The 21,993-nt window shown below is 38.1% G+C and overlaps 1 protein-coding gene across 7 annotated transcripts in view; it reads right to left on the reverse strand.

Annotated features, from left to right (window-relative positions):
* The window catches only part of Ipk1 (Inositol phosphate kinase 1), a 794,094-nt gene that overhangs the window by 262,554 nt on the left and 509,547 nt on the right, over positions 1 to 21,993 (reverse strand). For all 7 annotated transcript variants that reach the window (XM_081761268.1, XM_081761270.1, XM_081761269.1 and 4 more), the window contains one exon: positions 14,347 to 14,443. The gene's annotated coding sequence lies outside the window, so the exon portion shown is untranslated. The remainder of the gene's footprint in view (positions 1 to 14,346; positions 14,444 to 21,993) is intronic.

Here is a 21,993-nt window from a genome sequence, read left to right on the forward strand (position 1 = left end):
ATAATATGAGCTATCCTGCAGCAGCTAAGTTCGCGATAGTCAGAATGGCTAAAATTCAACTCCAGAAACCCAACACCTTGTGTTCAGGAGTTGATGTGCTGTTAACAATTAACTGAAGCAATCTTGCCTGACATAGCCGTTCGTTGGCAGTAAGGTCAGAGAGTGACGCTCAGTTGAGGTATTACGTGATGAAAACTAAAACATACTTTAAAATTATATAATTTTGTATACAAATCACTACAATAATTCAAAGGTTTTACAAATAGCTTCGATGTAAAGTTTCTTCGCTTCCAACCCTTATATATTGTATATAAACTACACCCATAAACCTAAAACATCCCAGATGACTTGTAGGCAGCGCATGGTTAGAAAAAGAGTTACGTAACCACTTGTGTTCCTATGCATTACGCTATTGTTTAGTTGAACGATATAATAAGAAACCACACCCACAATACCTGATCAATGGAAGTGTGCGTTACATGTGAGGTCAACGACTGAGCTAGCTTTCTCCTTAACACCAGGAAACAAATAGACAAGTTTCGGGTGGTTCTTTTTTTCTCTCTCTTTCTTTTCTTTTCATTAAAAAAAATCAGTTCAAGTTTTACATATAATATAATGGATAATTACTAAATACGAAACCAGAGCCTGAGTGACATCTCCGTACCTAAAGTCAACTACAAAGAATTCGTACTTGATTCAGACTTCGTGAGTCAGTGGATTTCCTTCGTTTTCCTTCGTAGTAATAAAATTTCTCATTATCGTCTGATTTAATCTATGGATACTACCACGGGAGCTTAAACTAAACACTGTAGAAGCTTTACCTGTAATTATCGTCCGTGTTAAGCATAAATCCTTAACACAACAAGGAACCCGATAATATGTCGTTCTGAGTGCAAAATGCGGATGAACGTCCAAGGAAGATGTAAATGTCCAATCAAATTTCGTGTTTACGCTGGGTTGCGTGGATGTTTGCTCTGACGTCCGTACTTTTAGGTCAATTCTACTACCTTGTGTGTTTATACAATGAGACGAGATGAAGTTATCCTCATTCCCATTACAAAACAAGCCGGTAGGTAAAAACGGACAGCATATACAGTTTTTCATTCTATTCCAGATCTTCTACAGCAGCGTTTCCCAACCTTTTTCAACTTGCGGTACACTACGGGTGTTACTTGGATTCTCGCGGCACACTTATAGATATTATTATTTGTAAATATAAAACACAGTGATATTTTTCTGTGATTATTGATCTCTCAGAGAAGAAAGCTCTATCACTGTTTTTCCCCGTGCTAAATCATTATGCTTATTTTTCATTCTAATGTAAAAGTAGAAAACAATTGTAATGAAAAATTGGACTCATGTTTTTAAAAATACGCTTTCTTTTTAAATACTGTATCCAACCTTTTACTAAGAAGGAAGATCACTAAATAACAAACGAACAAACAAATCTCTTTTACTTTTAAAACACAAACGGAGGTATTTGTCGAAAGGATTGAATGATATTTTAAATTTTCAAGTTACGAAATAGTCTGCAACAATAAAGAAGCAATAATGGTCATAACAATAATAACCATTTTTTTTTCACATTAGAAATGTACAGAACAGTAACTCGGTATGAAACTTAAAATTGTAGATTCACAGTAGAAGTTCATAGTAATGTGAAATGCGAATATACATTTTCCCCTAGGTTTTGCAATTTGATTGCTATCAAATTAATAATTTTGTTTCGATTCTTCGCGGCACACCAGCGGCCCATTCACGGCACACCAGTGTGCAGCGGCACATCGGTTGGGAAGCGCTGTTCTACAGGGTGGTACGATAATACATGAGGAACTGAAGGAAATAATAATTGACATCAAATTAAGCAACAAAAATGTGTAACGAACGCGGGTCGAAAGCGAATTCGTCTTACTGCAAGAGGCGTAAAAGCCGGTGAAGGCGCTGATACAAAATACAGGATTAGCACAAATGATTCATTCGTTTTGAAAAAGCCATATTTTCAAAAATATTACACGTACACACATGAAGGATATATGAAAAGAACCACAAACTTACCAAGTTTGTGTTGCGTATTCCAGGTGGCAGCACAAGAAGGAACAAGACGGGGCACCCCTCATCGACACACCCCGCATCGCTGGATTGGGCGTATTGGTCAGAATGACCTATCTTTGTTTCCCTGGCCTCCCAAATCTCCTGATTTAACGCCCTGCGACTTCGTCCTGTGGGGGCACATTAAAGACCTTGTTTACGTACCCCTACTACCGCAATTCTTAGTCGAGCTGAAAGAACGCATCAATGCTCCAGTACACACAGTTGACAGGACTATGTTACAAACTGTATGGAATGAGCTTGAGTATCGTCTGGACGCGTGTCGCATCACCAAAAGGACACATATTGAACATTAGTAGAGGGTGTATAAAGTTGGTGTGTTTGTAGTGCTTTTCATATATCTTTCATGTGTATATGTGTAACACTTTTGAAAAAATAGCCTTTTTAAAACGAATGAATAACTTATGCTAACCCTGTATAATGCCGAACATCTCGTGAACACAGAAATATATCGCTGCTAGGTCAAAAGATTACACAGTAAGTCAATCCTGACAAATGCAATGACATACCTATGGTAGTGGACTGGTCGTTACGCAACAGATGGGGAGTGTGCGTGTATGAATTCTCCTCTGTATTTGCAAAATGAAATGAAATGAAATCTTTCAGATTTACGTCCCACGGTTATACCGGTTAGGCTAAAGGAGACGGTGATGATGAATAATGAATGAAATGGTGGAACGAAGAAAGTGGGAGGAAACGGGAGAACCCCGAGAAAACCCACGCACACGGTGTTTGTCCACCACAAAGTTCACTTGGCGGGGGCTGCGATCGAACCCGGGACCCCAAGCACCAGAGGTGAACTCTCTACCACTGAGCCACCGCGGCCCCCTCCTCTGTATTTGGGATCACCATATCGCGGAGACCATTCCACTACCATCGGTACGCCATTGCCTTTGTCATGGCCGACTTTTTGTGTAATATTTTGATCAACAGCGATATATTTACGAGATGTTCGGCATTATATCAGCATCTTCACAGGTTTTTGAACGCTTCTCACGGTAAAACTGTCCCGCTTTTCACTCGTATTGATTAACTTTCTTTCTTTCTTTTCTTTTTTTGCTTAATTTCATGCCTATTATCATATCCTTCAGTCTGTCGTGCAATATCGTAGCACCCTGCATATAACTGGCGAATTTTCGCAAAAAAAGAAAAAAAGAAAAAAAAGAAAAGAAAAAAAAGAAAGAAAAATTCTGACAGCCTCTAGTTTTTCAACACACTATAAAGTAGAACGCTAGAAATTGGTAGTGAAGGTTAGAATTTGATTTCTGGTGGAGCTCATATTGTTTGTATCGCAAGATGTAGGTCTCCGTCTTATAACACCTTGGTGCTGAAAGGGGTGTTAAACTCCAATGGGACGAATCAATTAAACAAAATGCTGGATATTACTCTCTCTCTCTCAAAGTATACTGATGTATTCTAGAGTTGAGTGCGACATAAGAGTGGAGGCCGTCTTGTTTCGGGAAGTCTCTTTCCTTCTAATGGAAGATATGTGTCTCCATTCAGAATTCTTCACTAAAATGGTGTTTCGTTACATCTTGTGGACAACCGTATGTGTAAGAGTGTAACGCAATTGGAGAAAGGAAACATCGAAATTCTTTCCTAGATGTTTCTATTCTGTGTTTTTGCTTCTTTCTTTAATAAATGTTGATTTCTGCAAAAACTTCATAAATGTGAGGGTACTTCTTTCAAAGGTCAAACTAAATCGCTGAGTCCCCTTCAAAATTCGAAACCCAGAGAATCACGTGACAGAAAACATCAGCGACGCTAACCGGAAATGTGAAAGAGAATCTATCTCTGTCTATCTGCGTTTAAAGCGAACGTATTGCAACGCCTACCGCAGATTTCTTACAAGCATTACCTGGCTGGCAATTCCCCAATCCTTCCGCGGTGAACGACCCAATGCAGCCCTATTTATGTCGCTCTATGCGAGCACACAGAATTGTGTTCAAAGGAATGAAGTTGTAAAAAAATAGAAGAATAAGAAGAGTATTCATTACGTCCACGATATTTCCTGTAGATTCTAGAGATCTTCCAAAAGCAAAGTTTTCTAGAAGAACGCTCAATTTTACAATTTTCACGATTGACAGAAAAATATTCCATTAGCAGCAGCATATAGAGGAAACGCTGCTCAAACACAAAGAAGGAGATAAAATGTTATTTTATTTATTTTCGAGTTCAGCGTCTTACGGTTATGCCCAGAGGTTAACTGGAGATGATAATAAACGAAATGGTGGAATAAAGAAACTGGACAAAAACGTAATAACCTCAAGGAAACGCACGCACAAGATGTTTGTCCACCACGGAGCCCGCTTTGCGGGAATTGAGTTCGAACCAAGAACCGTACGCATCATAGATGAGCGCTCTATCACTGAAGCACCGCGGTTCTATATATATAGGTAATGTGGTATGTGGCAATTACGTAGGTATTAATTCCGACTTTCAATCTGATCCAATTCACGTAATTAAAAGAAAATTTCAAGTGTAATAGGGAGATATTGTGTAGAGATGGCTGAACTGTCTTTGCTTTACCGAGAAAAGAAATCTTAATTAATTCATTAATATTTCTGAAACTAACAAACTATATACAGGGGTACCCACAAGGGGGGTTATGACGCAAACTGCGTCATTGAAATATTGGGGGGGTTAAAAATCTATATATGTTTGAGGGGTGTAAAAATTAATCGAAAAGATTTTTTCATGGAAGAACACCTATGGATAGACAATTGCGGGGGGGGGGTGTCATGGACATAAGGGAGGGGGGGGTAAGCACCACTGCTATATTTTATATATATATATATATATATATATATATATATATATAGGATGTTTCAGATAAAACGTCCAGTGCTTATAAATCCGAAACGGCTGAGAATAAAAAGATGAAAAAAAAACTCAGATAGGGGAATGTCATAGGGCGCATCACATGGTGTTGTTGTGGTGACCCCCAGGGCCCTCCTTCAAGGGGGCCCAGGGGCCAACTTCAAATTTTCAAATAGGAACATGTATTGAATCATACCTCATTCAATAGTACCTGAAAAACGAAACAACTTTTGTAGGAAACAATTTTCGATTTGGGCCACCGTTTTTAAATGGCCGCATAAACTGGGTCCTATATCAGATAAAACGTCCAGTGCTTATAAATCCGAAATGGCTGAGAATAAAAAGATGAAACAAAAACTGAGATAGGAAAATGTCATAGGGCGCATCACATGTTGTTGTCGTGGTGACCCACAGGGCCCTCCTTCAAGGAGGCCCAGGGGCCAACTTCAAATTTTCAAATGGGAACATGTATTGAATCATACCTCATTCAATAGTCCTTGAAATACGAAACAACTTTTGTAGGAAACAATTTTCGATTTGGGGCACCGTTTTCAAAATAACTTTAATCTCTTAACTCTCATGAAGGTTGTTTCCTTTCTCATTCCTTACAACACGATTACGACAGATTCCTCGCTCGCTACATCTGATGCTGAAAAGTAATGTTAACTTTCAATCTATGGTCGAAGAGTGGATTCTACAAATTGACCAAATCCCCCAACATAAAACCAGTTGAGAATGCTCCAAGAGCATTACAAGAACGAACTTAAAAAAGAATTGAGAGATGGAGCGGGAAGAATAACTTATTATTCTTAGATGTAAAAGTAAATCTTTTTATCCCCATCTTCTTCTCTTTCTCGCAAAAATTCGCAAAATATCATCTCTGTATGATTTACAGTTCCCGAGGTACGTCTCCCTAAATCTCTCGAAACTCGAACTTTTTTGCCCAATATCTGAGGAACGGTGGCCAGTTAGCTAGTAGCCACCGGTTACTATTTTATAAAAAAAACTGTTCACTATCCTCTTAGGTATTGTTCAACATCAATATGATCTCTCTATGACTTACGGTTCTCGAAATATGGCTTCTTAAATCTTCCGAAATCAGAACATTTTTGGCCAATATCTGGGGTACGATGGTCAGTTGGCCAGTGGTCACCGGTTACTATTTCGTACCAAAATGTTCACCACCCTCTTAGGTATTGATCAACACAAATAACCAATATTATCTCTCTATAATTTATTGTTCCCGAGATATGGCTCCTTAAATCTCAAGAAATCGACCATTTATTGGCCAATATCTCGGGAACGGTAAGAGTGACGAAAAAATTCATTACTTTCTCAGATAGTTTTTGATGCTTTATCGAATGAAGGGTTCAAAATTGAAAAAAAATCGCAAATAACAGACAGACAGACACACACAGATAATTCAGTAAAGAACGTTTTATGTTCGTTGAAAATTAGAGGAGGACAAAGGCTTAATTAGTACTTACACGAAAGAAATATTGGAAATAATACTAAGTTACTATCACTTCGTATTTTTAAAGTATAATAGACTTCCAAATAACAAGAGTTAGTCAGTTTTCCCTCTCTCCAATTTCTTTTTTTTTTTTTTTGTTTTGTTTTGTTTTGTTAGATGTGGTTCCAACATTGAAATCGGAAACAGTCCATGTAAAACTTTGTTTCTATAGAGGAATAAGGGTTAGATAGTTGGGACAGATTCTTGGGCCGGTAAATATTAAAAAAAAATGATAATTTCTCACCACTGGAATGTTTACTGTGAACAGAGTCGTTGTATAGCAAAGTATTGCTTCGAGATCAGATAATAATAATGCAATAAATAAAGACGTTTCCATTGACATCTGATCGCACAGACATCGATTGTTCATTACGACAACGAACTTCAAATCAGAAGTATTGATTTTATTTTTATTAGAAAATTTACCAATATTTTGTAAGAATTTCGTGTTTGAAACGGCCAGTATACTATTAAAAAAAAAAAAAAAAAAAAGCATTGCATCAACAATGGTGACGTGTTGCTGAGTTTCCTTAGCTGCATTGAAGGCCATCGAAGTCTAATTCCAGCGAAAGGTCTACGTACGATGTTGCAATTGCGCTGTTTTCACCACCTCCAACAGCTTTTTCCACTGTGAGTTACACACGAACATGACTCATTCTATGTCATTAGGAGTTTTCTTCCTTGCTGAAAAGGGGAAACTAGACTCAATTTTTACAATTGATTACCACGGAAGCAAAACTGGAACATTGATTTTGTAATTTGATTTCCTACGAGGAGAAGTAATTACGACGATAGTTAGCTGGGATGGAAAGACACCAGCATACGTGAGACTTCCAAGGTCTTCTTGAAAGACAATCTGTCCATTTAAAAGTCTGCCCTTTCGTTTTACATCAATGCTTCACTTTCAAGGCTCAGCAGAAGTTCTAGAAAAGAAATGACTCACTGGAAACCAAACCTATTGATAGGTTATAAATTTCTATTTTGCATAAGTAATGTGGAAGGAATGAACAGCCAAAAGATCCAAAGCTACCACAGTATGATACCATAACCAATAAAATTTGTACTACTGCGTGTTGTAAATATCTGGTGTAGTCGGGAGCGTTTTGGTTTAGTTGGTCAGGGAGGGAGGGGGGCGCTAAGGCAAGTTCTTGCCTAGGGCGACAACTAGCCTAACTCTGTCGCTGTACACAAACTACTTAGATATATACATAAAATTAACTATGCTGTTTTATTATAATACAACCATTTGGCTAGCTGGGGGCTCAGCCCCCAGACCACCGCGTTTGCTCGCCCTACAGCTTCGCATCTCTTATGTACCACCCTTTGCATCAACAGTGAATTTCGTACATTTGCTCTTCATGTTTCCTGAATTTGCTCAGCTAGGGGCTTCACCCCACATCCGCACGTTTGCTCGGCCTATGGAATCGCATCTCTTAAACCGAATTTCTAGTTTCTTTTCCTATTTCAACTATTTCAAGGATATCCCAAGAAAACGTCCATTTAAATAATATGGGGATTTTTTCGTCCCCCATTAGACCCCTTAAAAACTATTTAAAAGATAAGATTTTGTATCCCAAGAAAACGCCCATTTAAATAACATGGGGAATTTCTTCATCCCCCTTTAGACCTCCTAAAAATTAAAAATATTCACTTTTGGCAATTTTCCTGTGGGTTAGTCCCGGAAGGCTGCAATCATGCTAAAATTCATCATTCTAATCCTGCCGAATGTGCCTAAACATTTTGGGGTTTAGAAGAGTCCCATATAAATAATAGGGATGGGCACGAGTGAGTTTTCATTGAAACTCGACTGGACTCGAAACAGACGTCTTTGAGCTCGACTCGAGAACTCGGCTCGAAAAATTTCCTCCAACTAGACTCGAATTTGACTCGAGTTTCGAGTCGAGCCGAGCCAAATACTGTGTGCAGTTTCAAGTACTTTCTTCAAGTATCCTACATAGACAATATAATTCTTATCAATGATACTACTACTACTATAACATGATATTATTATTATTATTATTATTATTATTATTATTATTATTATTATTATTATTATTATTATTATTATTATTATTATTATTATTATAACACCGTATATAAACATGAAAGATAGGTGGTTTTATCTGAATACTAAAAACTAATTTCCTGCTGACCTCGGTAGTCATGAAGCCTAGGAGGCAAGGACATCGTTCACGAGGTTCTGGGTTTGAGTTCCGGAGAAGCAAGTATCCGGGCTCGAATCAAAAATCGTTAAAAGTTAGAGGGCACCGGCCACACATGTTCAAAACTGCTTGGTCCGGATTTAGCGTTCTCAACGGCTCGAGCGGCTCGGCTCACAGTTTATTCCCTATCGAGCCGAGCCAATAGATCACCCACCCAAACCGACACGATCTGAAACAAACCGAGCTGATCGCTCACTCCAATCGAGCCGGCTCGAGACGATGGCTCACCTGAGCCGAGTCGGTGCCTCATCTCAACCAAGCTGGCTCGAGCTGTTCGCTCAGTTGAACCGAGCTAAGCCGGTTAACATCCCTACACGGGTTGGGCTTCTGCTTCGGCTCAAAACTTTCACCGTGCAGGTCTCAGCCTTGGTGGTGAGAACTACAGTATATACTTATGTTTGTGCTCACGACATTTGAGGCTGTCTCGTTATAAAAGTCGATTGTCGTCTTGTTAATCGAGACGAGGCGAGATGCGTGCAGTGTATCATCTAGTGAACAACACTAAAAGTATTCCACATTACTGGTTACATTTCTCATAGCTTTCGCTTTCCAATCTAATCAGGCAATGATTTCAAAACGAATTAAAACGAGCTAAACGAGCAATACATTTTTGAAACTCGACTCGACTCGAAACTCGACCTCAAAACAGTAACTCGACTCGAGAAAATTACCTTTGACTCGACTCGAAACTTGACTCGAATACGCTTCGAGTTTCAAGTCGAGTCGAGTTTTAGCTCGACTCGTGCCCATCCCTAATAAATAACATGGGAAAGATTTATCAGTTCCCCCTAAAATCACCCTAAGATTGGATTTTTTTTTTCACTGATTTACTTTGGTAGTGCTGACGAAAACGTACCAGCATACCAAATTTCAAGTTTTTATTCTAATTTCAAGAGCCTAAAACAGAGATTATAGGTCCAAAAATAGATCCTTTAAATAACATGGGGATTTTCTTCATCCTCCCTTTTAGACCCATTAAAAATTAAAAATATCCACTTTCAGCAATTTTCCTGTCGGTTAGTTCCGGAAGGCTACAATCATGCCAAATTTCAACTTTCCACGCTATCCGGGGAAAAGGAAGGAAGGAAGCGACCTGGAACCTATAAGTTAGGTACCACCCGGCATTTGCCTGGTGTGAATTAGGAAAATCCAGGAAAACTTCATTCAGAATGGTTGGCCTGAAAAAGCTTTTATATTTTTTGGACCGAGTACTCTAACCGGGAATCGAACCTGGGACCGCTCGTACCGAAGGCGACTACGCTACCCGGGGCCACGTAACCAGAGTAGATTGACCGTTTAGTGGATCATCTTGTGAATTCTCAATTTATGCAATTAACGATTTGATGTAAGATACTTTATAACATTTGGATATATTTTGATAGATTTTGCTCAATTTTTAAACTTTTGTATTTTTAACCTCTAATTTATATGGTTTGATTTATGATTACAGAATACCGTAATTTACCTGTACCACGGTCGTTCTTGAAGCATAAAACAGAAGTTAGAAATACAAACTCGATTATTTCGTTTCCCGACTTGATAAATCAAAACCTACACCAAACAGAGGCCTGATAATTCAGCAGAAGAGAATTTACATAAAAGCATGGTGCTTTAGGTGAGTGGCGATCAACAGGAAAGAAACAACAAAAGTCTAGTAACCCAAATCAGTGGGCAAGCCGTTATACGACCCCATCTCCACCTCCATGCACAAGAGGATCTTCTGATACAGTTAGGTTCAAATAGATCAGCAACAATACCCGCTTTCCATCATAAAATTATTTCTACAGGCAACTCAACACTCAATGATCGATAATTATAGAATGCTTCTGTTTAAGTAACTATACTTGCATAACCAACATATTCCAAACGATTGCTTTTTTCAACATTCCTTTCTATTTGTTTGGGGAAGCAGTTTTAGAAGTTACTTCTCCGCTTGAGTATACACAGACAGCATTGATAATGTTCACTCATTGCGGAAACTCATTGGATAGTAACAAACAAGTGCTATGAAAATTTACACCAATATTGTTGCTCGAATACTTATTAGTAATGTTACCATATGCCAAACTCTGAAAACGATGATGTTTTTAGGTTTCACTATTTGTTTAACTCAAAATATCTTGCCGGCATAACAAGAAGACATAATTTATACAACCGAACTTTTACAATAACGATTACGATTACCGATTAATGTAGTGTTCAAGTGAATACCTGTTTTGTAGTTTTCAATTGAATTTACATATCTAATATTTCATCAGCTTTCATTTAAACATACGAGGGTGAGTCAAAAATTATCCGCAATTTTGACATAATATTTCCTATATTCATACTGATCTGTGTCCTCGTTTATTTTATTATTATGCTGTTTTGGGCATGCTGTAAAAGTTTCATCCTAATTCCTTCATTTGTGTTCCTTTTGTTGCAGATAGATCATGGCCGCTCCATTAGAAGTTTGCACCAAAGACGAACAACAAGCAGCGGTCGGAAGGTGTGTAACACTTTCCGCAGAATACAGGAACAGTGTCTTGCCGCAACGGAGTGTCTAGGAATGGACTGAAAAATTCAAAATTGGTCGCACAACTGTTACGCAAGAGGAAGGACAACCATCTACGGCCACAAATGATAACAACATTGCTTGCACGTGACAGTTCTGTTAGACAGACGAGTGACTATTGATGAAATGGCAACATCGTCTGGAAATTAGTCATGGTTCCTGAACCATCTTTTGGCTCTTGATTTTGATAAGGTATTTTTTTCACAAACATCACAAATCTCTTCACGGAGATGCACTGAATTTACACCTTTATAAAAAGAAAATTGAAAATGTAGAACAGTTTTCGGAGAATTCATTTATGTTCACCTTACGTCAAATTATAAGAATTCGAAAACATTTTGTCCATCTACTAATTTCAACTATCAGCTATGAAATGACGTTAAACCAGACCCGCTGTGGCTTATATATGCCCTGAAATTTGCACCACTTATGCCACCCCGTATTGCAGTAGGTTGCAAACATTTTACAGTACGTGATAATATATAAGAATACTAAACTATCCAAAGAGATTATTTTAGAAAAAGAAATACTATAGGCCTAGTGTCAGTCACTTTTGCGGAAACAAGAATAATTCTATGTTGCATATAATCTGAAAGGCTGTAAGCACATTAACAGCCGTTTTTGAATAAATCTAAACTTTCTAAAAACGTATAGGCGAAAGCTTACAGCTCCGTTATTCAAGCTATCTTTTAAAAACAGCAACGGTTCTTTGTAACAGTACGAACACCGAAGGAGGCACTTCCAGCGATTAATGCGCTTTGTACGAGAACACTGTATTTAGTCCAAGTCGCCATTATTTATTCATGCAATACAAATTGAACATTCTGGAAATAACGAATTAATGAGCTGCCTATTAATCAATAATTACAAGAGTAAATAAGATGTAGAAATTGAAATAAAAACTTCTTCTTTTATTATTACTGAATATTGCAAAGTTTACTTGCTCTGTCGAAAACTGTCGAAAATAAATAACGAGTAGGAAAGTTGCTGTTTGATCTCCATTCTATTTTCATAATAACTCACAGAATTCTCCAACATTAATTAAGAATTATACTTACTAAGTAGCTCCATCACTTCCAAGAAATTTCACTACGATCCTTATCCTTACTACTGTACAGTCAGCAACAAAGGTTCCTTTCGTTTGCTAAAATTTATTTTGGGAATAACGGTGGTATATATGGCTGAGACGTACAGAGAATTAGGCTATATTCTTTTTAATTTACTGAAAACTATATTCAAATTGTCGTTCCATTTTGAAGTTATTTACGAAACTAATTTCACCAAACGGAAAGAACTTGTGTCGCTGACTGTACAAAACTGTATATATATATATATATATATATATATATATATGGGGGGGCTAGTTATATCTTCACAAAGAAAGGAGTCATCTAGAGCCACCGAATTTTGTAGACAAATAGATCTTTTACTAGATCTAATTCAATACGAAGCTATTTGCTTTTGGAGCACAAATTATAAATATAGGGCTAGCACAAATGATGTCCCTCATTTCGTTAGAACGTTGTGCTAAAAGTGTAATACATAGAGTATTGAAACATATAGCATAAAACTAAAAACTTATCAAGTTTTGTTAGTTTCGTTTCAAATATCCAGAAAAAAACTTAGTACACCAATATGACGAATATGTTGATAGTGGCGACAACAGAGGTCCGTCTTCCTTGAGTTTCATACAATAATTACTATCTAAAGATATTCTCGTACATTATTTCATAAGGAATACCAAATGAAATGTCAATACATGACTGCTATTCCAAATTTACTACAGGATGTCTCTGTAAGAAGAAATCCACACGATGCTCATCTATCTCCGACGAAGATCATGGAAATCGACTGTAAAAACAGAGAGCTTGGTGTGTTGCATTGTGGAAACGTTTGCACACACGAAGCCATACCATTTTCAGAGGTACCAAGCCCTATTCCAAGAAGACAACATCCTACGCATACCACATGGTATGTTCCGATGTGTCTGGAAGGAATTAGCTGAAACTTCCTGACTCTTTTTATGTTGCATGTTTCAATAACATAACCTAATCTTGAGTAAGTTCAGCTCGTGGATTGCACATCAGCTACGTCTAACATCGCCAGAAACATTTAGTTAAGGTGTGATCACCCCGAACGGCAATACACTTGTACAGCGTGCTTCTATGAGTGAGGCAATCCAGCCGCAGATTATGCGTCTTGCACATTTACCTATCGGAGTTCATCCATATTCCGGGATGGTAGAGTTCAGGTAGCAATCTAAATCGGACTAAGATAATTGAAGCGCGGTAGTCAATCCAAATGCGTGGTATCCTCGTGTTTCAGGCATTGCTCCACCATCTGCTCCCTATGTGGAATGACATCTTCCATTAGAAGAAACTTATTACCATATACAGCACGAACTACTTTCGCATATTGTTACAGAATAACGTCCAGATAGATTGTACCGGCCACAGTACTCTGCGGAAACACATGCAGGAATATCCTTGTCCGTAACAGGATGCAACCCCAGACTACAACCCGGTACCGCCATAACAATTTCGTTCCACAAATTGGCAGTCATCACGTATTATCCCTGGTTTCCGTCGATTTAAAATACGTCGAGAACCACTCTCCACACTAAACTGGGAGCCATCAATGAAGAGTACCCCATTTTACTGTTCTTGTGTACACTAAGACCATGTCAAGCAGTCCTGACGTATTGTCGTGACATATTTGTGTGTGAAAGAGTGAGTAGGCTATCAGCGAGCTGTTCACCCACTGATCACCTCAAACAAACACGTCCACGAAAAAGCAAAGGAGACATGAAGCTTGACTCAGCATGTGGTATCATCAGGTTCCATTTAAAACAGTCTGTTTTGCTTTTCCCGCCCTGTTGAAGGGGCAAAAGGGAAGGATAAAATAAGAAAATTTCGGTATAACCGTACTCTAACACCAAAATATTTTACTTCATTTACTCCAGCATGTACAAATCGCTACGTTACTGTTACTCTACAATGTAATTATGGCTATGAAAGTCATATCGTTTCTCATTTGTAGCTTTGAAAAGACCATTACTCATAAAGAACGTAGTACACTCAAAATATTTTGATCATTTTAACATATATATATAAATGTTAGACACCTACCTTGTGATGATACTTTAAACATATTCACATAGAAATTGACGAAGTTCCATTGTGTCTGTCTTTTTGATGATGTGTCAACATATCATTTTAGAAAAGCCTGCAAGAAAAAAATATACAAAAATAAAATCAGATTTTATTTCGAAAATGGTAATCACACTTTCTATAACTATATGACTTCACAAAGAGTTGAAAACAAGCAAAGCATTTAAAATGCACCTTTAGATTACGAAGAGAATTGAATAAATGTCATATATAAGTAGTCGCTGTGCACTCGAATGATCAGCACTGAGCAGACTGTTAGCGTGCTTCAAGGTTCGAATTTGGTGAAAGATTTTCTGTAAACGCAGAACGTGAATTCAGAAGAAGCAAGTAAGGAAACAAAGAAACCTGTAGACAAACTAAAAACGCAGTGACTTTAAGGCTATGGTGGTTCTGTGTACAGTGATGGTCAGCAATTCTAATTATCGCCATTTTTTTTTTTTAGTTTGCAAGACCGAAGTTTACTACATCTTAAGTAGCTCCTCAGCTACGCTGCGATACTAAGACAAGATGAGAGCAAATGTCTGTTACCAGGAATCGAATCACAAAGTCATCAACTGAAAACACATTTACAGGGTGGAGCAGAGAAAACGCATGATTTTTAAACTGCTAGTACTTGGCGATGAGTAGGAGTATTGATTTTGAGTGACTGTTGGCAGACAGCTCAGGCAATGCAGTTTCAATCGCTATGGAGCACTGGAGCGTGGAGCATCGTGTGTTCGTGGTCGAGCAGTTCTTAGAAACAATGATTATGTGGTCACGGCTCAATGTCTTCCGTCGAAAGTTTAATGGCGAACGTCAAGGTACAGTTTCAGATCTAAACACTATACTTCGTTAGGTTGCACCGTTTAGAAGTACTGGATCTGTGATGAAAAAGAAACCACCTGGTCTTTCCCGTTCAGTTCAAACTCCGGAAAACGTAAACAGAGTGAAAAGGGCAGTTCTTGGTAGTCCGAAACGATCCGCTAGGCGATAGGGTGTATCGCTGGGTATGTCACGTCGTTTGTTTCATCGCATCTTCCATGATGATCTCAAAAAATTTATTTTCATCAGTGATCCAGTACTTCTGAACGCTGTAACCCATTGGAGATCTCGACGTTCGACATTAAACTTTCGACGGAAAAGACGCTGAACTGTCACCACAGAATCATTGTTTCTAAAGAACTCCTCGACCGCAAACACGCGCTCCATAGCGATTGAGACTGCATTGTCTGTCTGGCAATGGTCGCTCAAAATCAATACCCTCGACTCGTCGCCGAATACTAAAGGTGTTTTTTTTTAAACCAAAAAAAAAAAAAACATGTGTTTCCTCCGCGTCACCCTGTACAAAAGAGATTTACAACGGAAAAAATAATAATTTTTGATATATATGTATCATCAATTTTTATGATCTATTTCTTCCTATACACTCACCAGCCAACGCACTATGACGCCCTACCTAAAACCTTGTATGTCCATCTTTGGATCACAGGACAGTAGAAATGCGCTTTGGGATGGAACCAATGAGGCCCTGATAGGTGGCTAAAAGCATGACGCTCCAAATCTGTATACGTAGGTGACTTAAGTTCTGTAAATTCCGCGATGAGCTTGAATCTTGCATTCAATGTGTTCAATTGGTTCAAGATTGGGAGCATTAGGAAGCCATAGCAGCAATTCAAATTCTCCACTGTGTTCCTCGAATCACTGCAGCACAATACTAGCCTTATTCAAAGGAGTGTTGTCCAGTTGGAAGATGTCACTGCCAGCTAGTAGTCAGCAGCTTGTTGGTTCAAGCCCGAAATTAGCAATTTAGAATCTTTCACACTCACATGACCTGAATGCTACTTTTATAAGAGTAAAAGAGCAAAATCTAACCGAAGCAAACATTTTGTATTAATAACTTGTATTACAGCTTCAGCAATATATCCATCAGCTCAATGTAATGAAAGGAATGTCAAAGCTGTAACACAAAAAAAGATTCAATACATTTGAGGCAAAATTTTTCTTGTTGGCCTTATATCTGGAAAACTACATACAGTGTAACCAAACCCAAACTATCACCTAACTCAGTATGATATGCTTATTCCGTAAAAGCTCGATTTAGAGGCCGTTCAAAAATTTTGTAGCCCCTGATCCAAAAACTAATTATTGGTCAAGATCGCAATCTTTTGATGCATGTTTTTGATCATTCCTAAAATTCTTCCCCAAAATCGCAAACTTTTGATCCACTTTTTTTTTAATCATTCCTAAAATTCTTGTTATTTATATTTAACGTTATAAGCAGCATTTTATAAGAGACTAACAAAATATTTACTTCCAAACTTGTTGGAACATACTTGTCGAAGCAAGATGATGTCATATAACATTAAAATACTGATCAAGTGTCCGTACGTCCCTTCTCCAACAGAGATTGGTTGCTTTAGGGAAATTAACAGAGACGAAAGTGGTAGCTACTTCAACTGCAAAGAATGTGAAGCTCTTTGTTCCATTGTTCTCAGCTCTCGACCACGAAACCCTTTATTTCGATTCACTTACTCCGTTTTTTTTCTTTTTCTGCTTTCATCAAGAGGAAGAAAAAAATACGAACATATTAAAAAGAAAACCTTGGTGATTGAATTTGCTGATTTGGAGATGAGTCTGACAAGAAAACGTCGGGGAGCTCTATGAAAAGAGCAAAGAAAAAATACGATTCGTCATTATGTTTGCCATGATCTCTTCGTTCGAAATGAAGCACGGTCGAACACGTACCTAATATTTTAGCCTATATTAAATAGTAGTACAGGGACAGCGGGGACTCAGTGGATGAGCTAGCTCATCTTTGATGCATGAGGTCCCTGGTTCGATCTCAGCTCCCGCCAAGTTTTTTGGTGGGCAAAATCCGCGTGTGTGGCTTTCTATTGAAGTTATTGTGTTTTCCGCCACTACTTCAGTGCACCGTTTCGTTCATTATGTTTCCCTTAGCGCCGGTGATCGAAGAGAGACGGTATGCGGTGATATGCCATACTGTTACTGGTTTCTCAGTGATCAAAACATACCGCCTCTTTTATTTTTCAGTGATCAAGACATGCCGTCACTGCTAATATATCTTTAATAAATCCATTTATATACACAGTAATTGACGAATAGCTCTATACGTCAAATATTATATTTCTTATGTTGAAATAATTTCTAAGTTGGCAATATCAACATTTTCCCTATGTTTTGTTTTTAAAATGAGATTCTACAAACAGTGGTGGATCTAGAAAATAAAAACTCCGGGAGGCAGCCGGACCCTATGATAGGTATATCATAAGTTTACTATAAACTTTCAAAAATATATAATAGCTTCAATTACTTTTGACCGTCAAAAAAACTGGGGATTTAGGCCCCCGGCCTCGGGATAAATCTGCCACTGTTTACAAAGAAGTTCACCCCTTGCTCCTGCGGAAGAACTCGTGTTGGTTGCAGATAATAGTTACAGAAATCAGTCACGGGCTCAATCCGAACAAAAGGCAATTGAGGCGTTTCGTTTAAACTGAAATCGGAAAATATTGTTATGAGTTCGTCGGGACTTATTTTTATGTCTACCTGAGTCTGTTATTTACGAGAAAATGTATAGTTTATGCAACCAAAATATCTGTTATGTTGTTTAAGTGTTCGGTTATTGTGTGGTGTGTTAAGAATATTAAATTGATGGAGCTTATATACTTTCATTAAAACGTATTTTTGGGTCTTTCTAATATAGTAACTGGTTAACAATCTTCCGGGGGTCTGGAATACCTCAGTCGAGTAGGAAGTTTACCCACGGGAAATTGTTTAAAAAATTAATATAAAAATATCGGTTTTAGGGTATTTTTATCTATACTTCTTTATAATACAAAATAAGGTGAGGAGCCGCGGTGGCTAAGCGGTAGAGCGTTCACCTCTGGTGCTTGGGGTCCCGGGTTCGGTCCCAACCCCCGCCAAGTGAACTTTGTGGTGGACAAACACCATGTGCGTGGGTTTTCTAGGGGTTCTCCTGTTTCCTTCCACTTTCTTCATTCCACCATTTCATTCATTATTCATCATCACCGTCTCCTTTGGCCTAACCGGCATAACCATGGGACGTAAAACTCACAGATTTCATTTCATTTTTCATTTCAAAATAAGGTGATATATATTTTTTATTATTCACAGAAAATTGGGGCGGGGTAAAACCTCTCATGCCCCACCCGTAACTAGGAAAAGTTCTCCCATGGTTCTAACTCATTATGTAAATATAAGTGAAATATTTTAGGCTACATACCATCGTTGTATGTTCAGCATTTAGATATCCAGTATGTCCAGTCAAAATCGTAATAAAACATACCGCCTCTGCTTTTTCCCCCTACTTCGAACACTGTCTTAGCCTCGGACAAACTAAAAACAACATAACTATATAGCATGCAAAGCTAAATAACTGTTCTTATTTGAAATATACTTATAAACAATCTCACGCAATCTCATTACGTTAGACGGTATCTTTATGATTCCATCAATGAAAAAAAAATAGACGTCTTCTATCCACATTCTTAAAAAAGTCAGTATGTTGAGTTTTTCAACAACCAATCAATATTGTTATAAACAATATACGACAAAAAATATTTTTAATCCTAGTGAACAACGGTAATGGTCCTAAAAATATCTGGAATCTATAAGATCGTATATTTTCACGAAACAGATTGAGAACTTCGAGTTATCATGTGTCCTTGTTTCTTTTCTTTTTCCCCCTCTTTATTTACTTTCTTTTGTCTGAAATAATATTTGCATATCTAGTTGGTGAAAATTAGCATTGTTGTATTAGTATTTATTTGTTTATCTTTCTTCTCGTTGAACTATCTTCTGTGTCTTAACACCTGCAACACATTAGGAAATCAATAAAGTGAACCCGAGGATAAGTTAATATAGACTGGAATAAAATATAATAGTACGAGGTGCATATCAAAATTACATATCGCTTTGCCATAGTCCTAAAACGAATAAAGGAAAATTAATACTTATGAATTAACTTCAGAGTGAACAAAATATTAAGCTTCTGTCTTCGTCTTTAGTAAAGGAGTAACGCAAGAATAAGTTCATCAAAAATAAGTAAAGGAGTAAGGCAAGGATGTGGGCTTTCACCTCTCCTGTTCAACGTCTATATAGAAGAGGCTATGAAAGAATTTTATAAAAACGAGAAAGGCGTGAAATAAATGGACAGATTTTCAGCATACTAAGGTTTGCTAATGGCATAGCACTGATAGCGGAGAACGAAATGGACTTGCAGGAACACTTTCAAACTTGAACGACCGACTGGAAAAAGATGCAAAATGAAGATAAATAAGAAAAAAAAAACAAAGTCATAAAGTACACAAGAGCAGGAGAAGAAAGGGCAAACGTATGGCTAGATGGAGAGAAAATCGGAGACGTTAAGACGTATTCCTATTTAGGAAGTCTAATATCCTACGTATAACGAATACGTAAGTTCAAGAATAGCGGAGGCTAAACAAGCATTCAATAGGAAAAGAGGACTGCTAACATCAAGAAATGTGTCGTTGGACGTTTGAAAACGATTTATTAAGACTCTGGTATGGAGTGTGGCGATTTACGGATCAGAGACGTGGACATTGAAAAAAATTGAAATATCCAAGCTGGAAGCATTTGAAATGTGGTGTTGGCGCAGAATGCTTCGGTATCGTGGAGCAAAAGGAAAGGGAATGAAGACGTACTAAAGGAAGCTAATGAATGACGACAGATCATGAAGATAATACGAAAAAGAAGTAACAACATGCGTGGTCATCTTATTCGGCACTCTGATTGGATCACCGTGTTGATAGAAGAAAAGGCAGAAGGAAAACCAGGAAGAGGAAGACCAAGGATAGAATATCTAGATGCAGTAACGAAGAAGAGATCTTATCAAAATATAAAACAGCTCTCCCAAGGGACAGAAAAGTTTTTAAAATTTCCATGTTGCCTACTAACCTATGGTTGAGGTGAAGAAGAAGAAGTGTTTGTCCCCTCATATTCACCCTTGAAACAAATACTTTTTTAATAGTGACCTGGCATAATTCACCACCGACTTCACCGAAGAGATACAATGTGATAAGATTTTTTTTTTTTGTCACCACGTTGTCAGAAAGGTGTTTATACTCATCGCCAGTTGAAGGATGTTTATGGGAACACTGCAGTTTGTAACTGTATGCGCGAAAATAGATGCGTAAAAATGTATGGGTATTTGTCAAATGAACATGGAGAAGCGAAAAAGTGTTTTCAAGACAATATTTTGTTGAATTGCGTCGATTGTTTATTGACGAAAAAAATCACCTCCTGTGCTCCAATTGGCCACATCTCAAAACTTTTCTAGTGTCCCCTGTACTAATGTAAGTAAGAAAAATATGGTAACTCAATTTCGGCCAAAAAGTGACTTGGCGTAGTTTACCTCTCAGCCCCAGATTTAAGTTCTTCTGGAGTTTAACATTCCGTTCAACACTGAAGCTATATGAGACGTAGACCTATAGCTTAACGTTATATCCAAACCACGTAACTTTCCATGGAAATTCAACCTGGGACTCCCGCGCCGCGTGTGCTAGCAACATGCCCACGAGGGAGTTCAGATCACTTGAAGTTGTCCACCGAGAGTTTACTTTCGGTTCCCCGTCTGCTGGATAAAGAGAAGGTATCCTGCATAGTGAATTTATTTATTTATTTATTTATTTATTTATTTTACAAGACAAGAATACCAAAGTGTTTCCGCACTCACTCTGCTCCAATTGTCATCGACAGTGTCCGCTGTCTGTTTCCAAAACAAACGGACTAGTTGCGAGGAAGACGTTTTGAGTTCTTTGCCACCGATAGTGCCAATTTCCTGTCTGAAATATATCCTCCCCCTCCCCCCCAAAATAATATCTCACAAGTCAGACGCTTCTGATAGTAGAATACTATATATCGCAACGTGTGCAGAAATGAGGGAATCGTCTTGAAAAGTGATAGAAATACATAACTCCGGAATTGAAAACTGCGGCACTAATGGGAAAGCGGTAACTAATCATCTGTTCGTCCAAATGTACATTAATCTACAGTAGCCTTTACCAACCTTTTCCACACTGCGGCCCCATTTAGAGTCTACGATACTTGTGAAGGACCCCTTGCAATATACACGGTTGGTATTTATATTTCTTCCCCATGCTAGTGTATATATGGGTGCGAGTGTTCTGTTTTTCTTTGCATTGATATAATCGTGTTAGAGTGGTATGATATCTGCTCTTTCTTTCCTCTTTATTCCCTCTTTCGTTTGGAAGTCACCTATTGCACAAGGAAGATTTTCGTCTGAAGACATTTAGAAACACGTACATCAGTCTCAACACGCTTTCGGCTTCTGTCAGAAAAGAAATGCCGTTGGAGTTGAAGCAACTTCTTGTAGGTTGAATATCACTTCTTATGCACATTGACTTGTCACTATTAACTCGATCATTTAACTTACAATGGTGTATTTCTCTCCACTGTGTGTGCCTTTCTCAGATTGGCGTTCGGACACGTCGGGGTCTGTGGACTCCAGGTTGGGAAAGGCTGATCTAGAGGTCCACCGTTCAACATATCGAGACCAAATTTTAAGGTTTTTATGCAATTCTCTACAGGTGGTCGAATTTTCTTACT

Source organism: Thermobia domestica, chromosome 6, assembly GCF_964235325.1.
Source record: "Thermobia domestica chromosome 6, izTheDome1.hap1.1, whole genome shotgun sequence".
Taxonomy (NCBI): Eukaryota; Metazoa; Arthropoda; class Insecta; order Zygentoma; family Lepismatidae; genus Thermobia; species Thermobia domestica.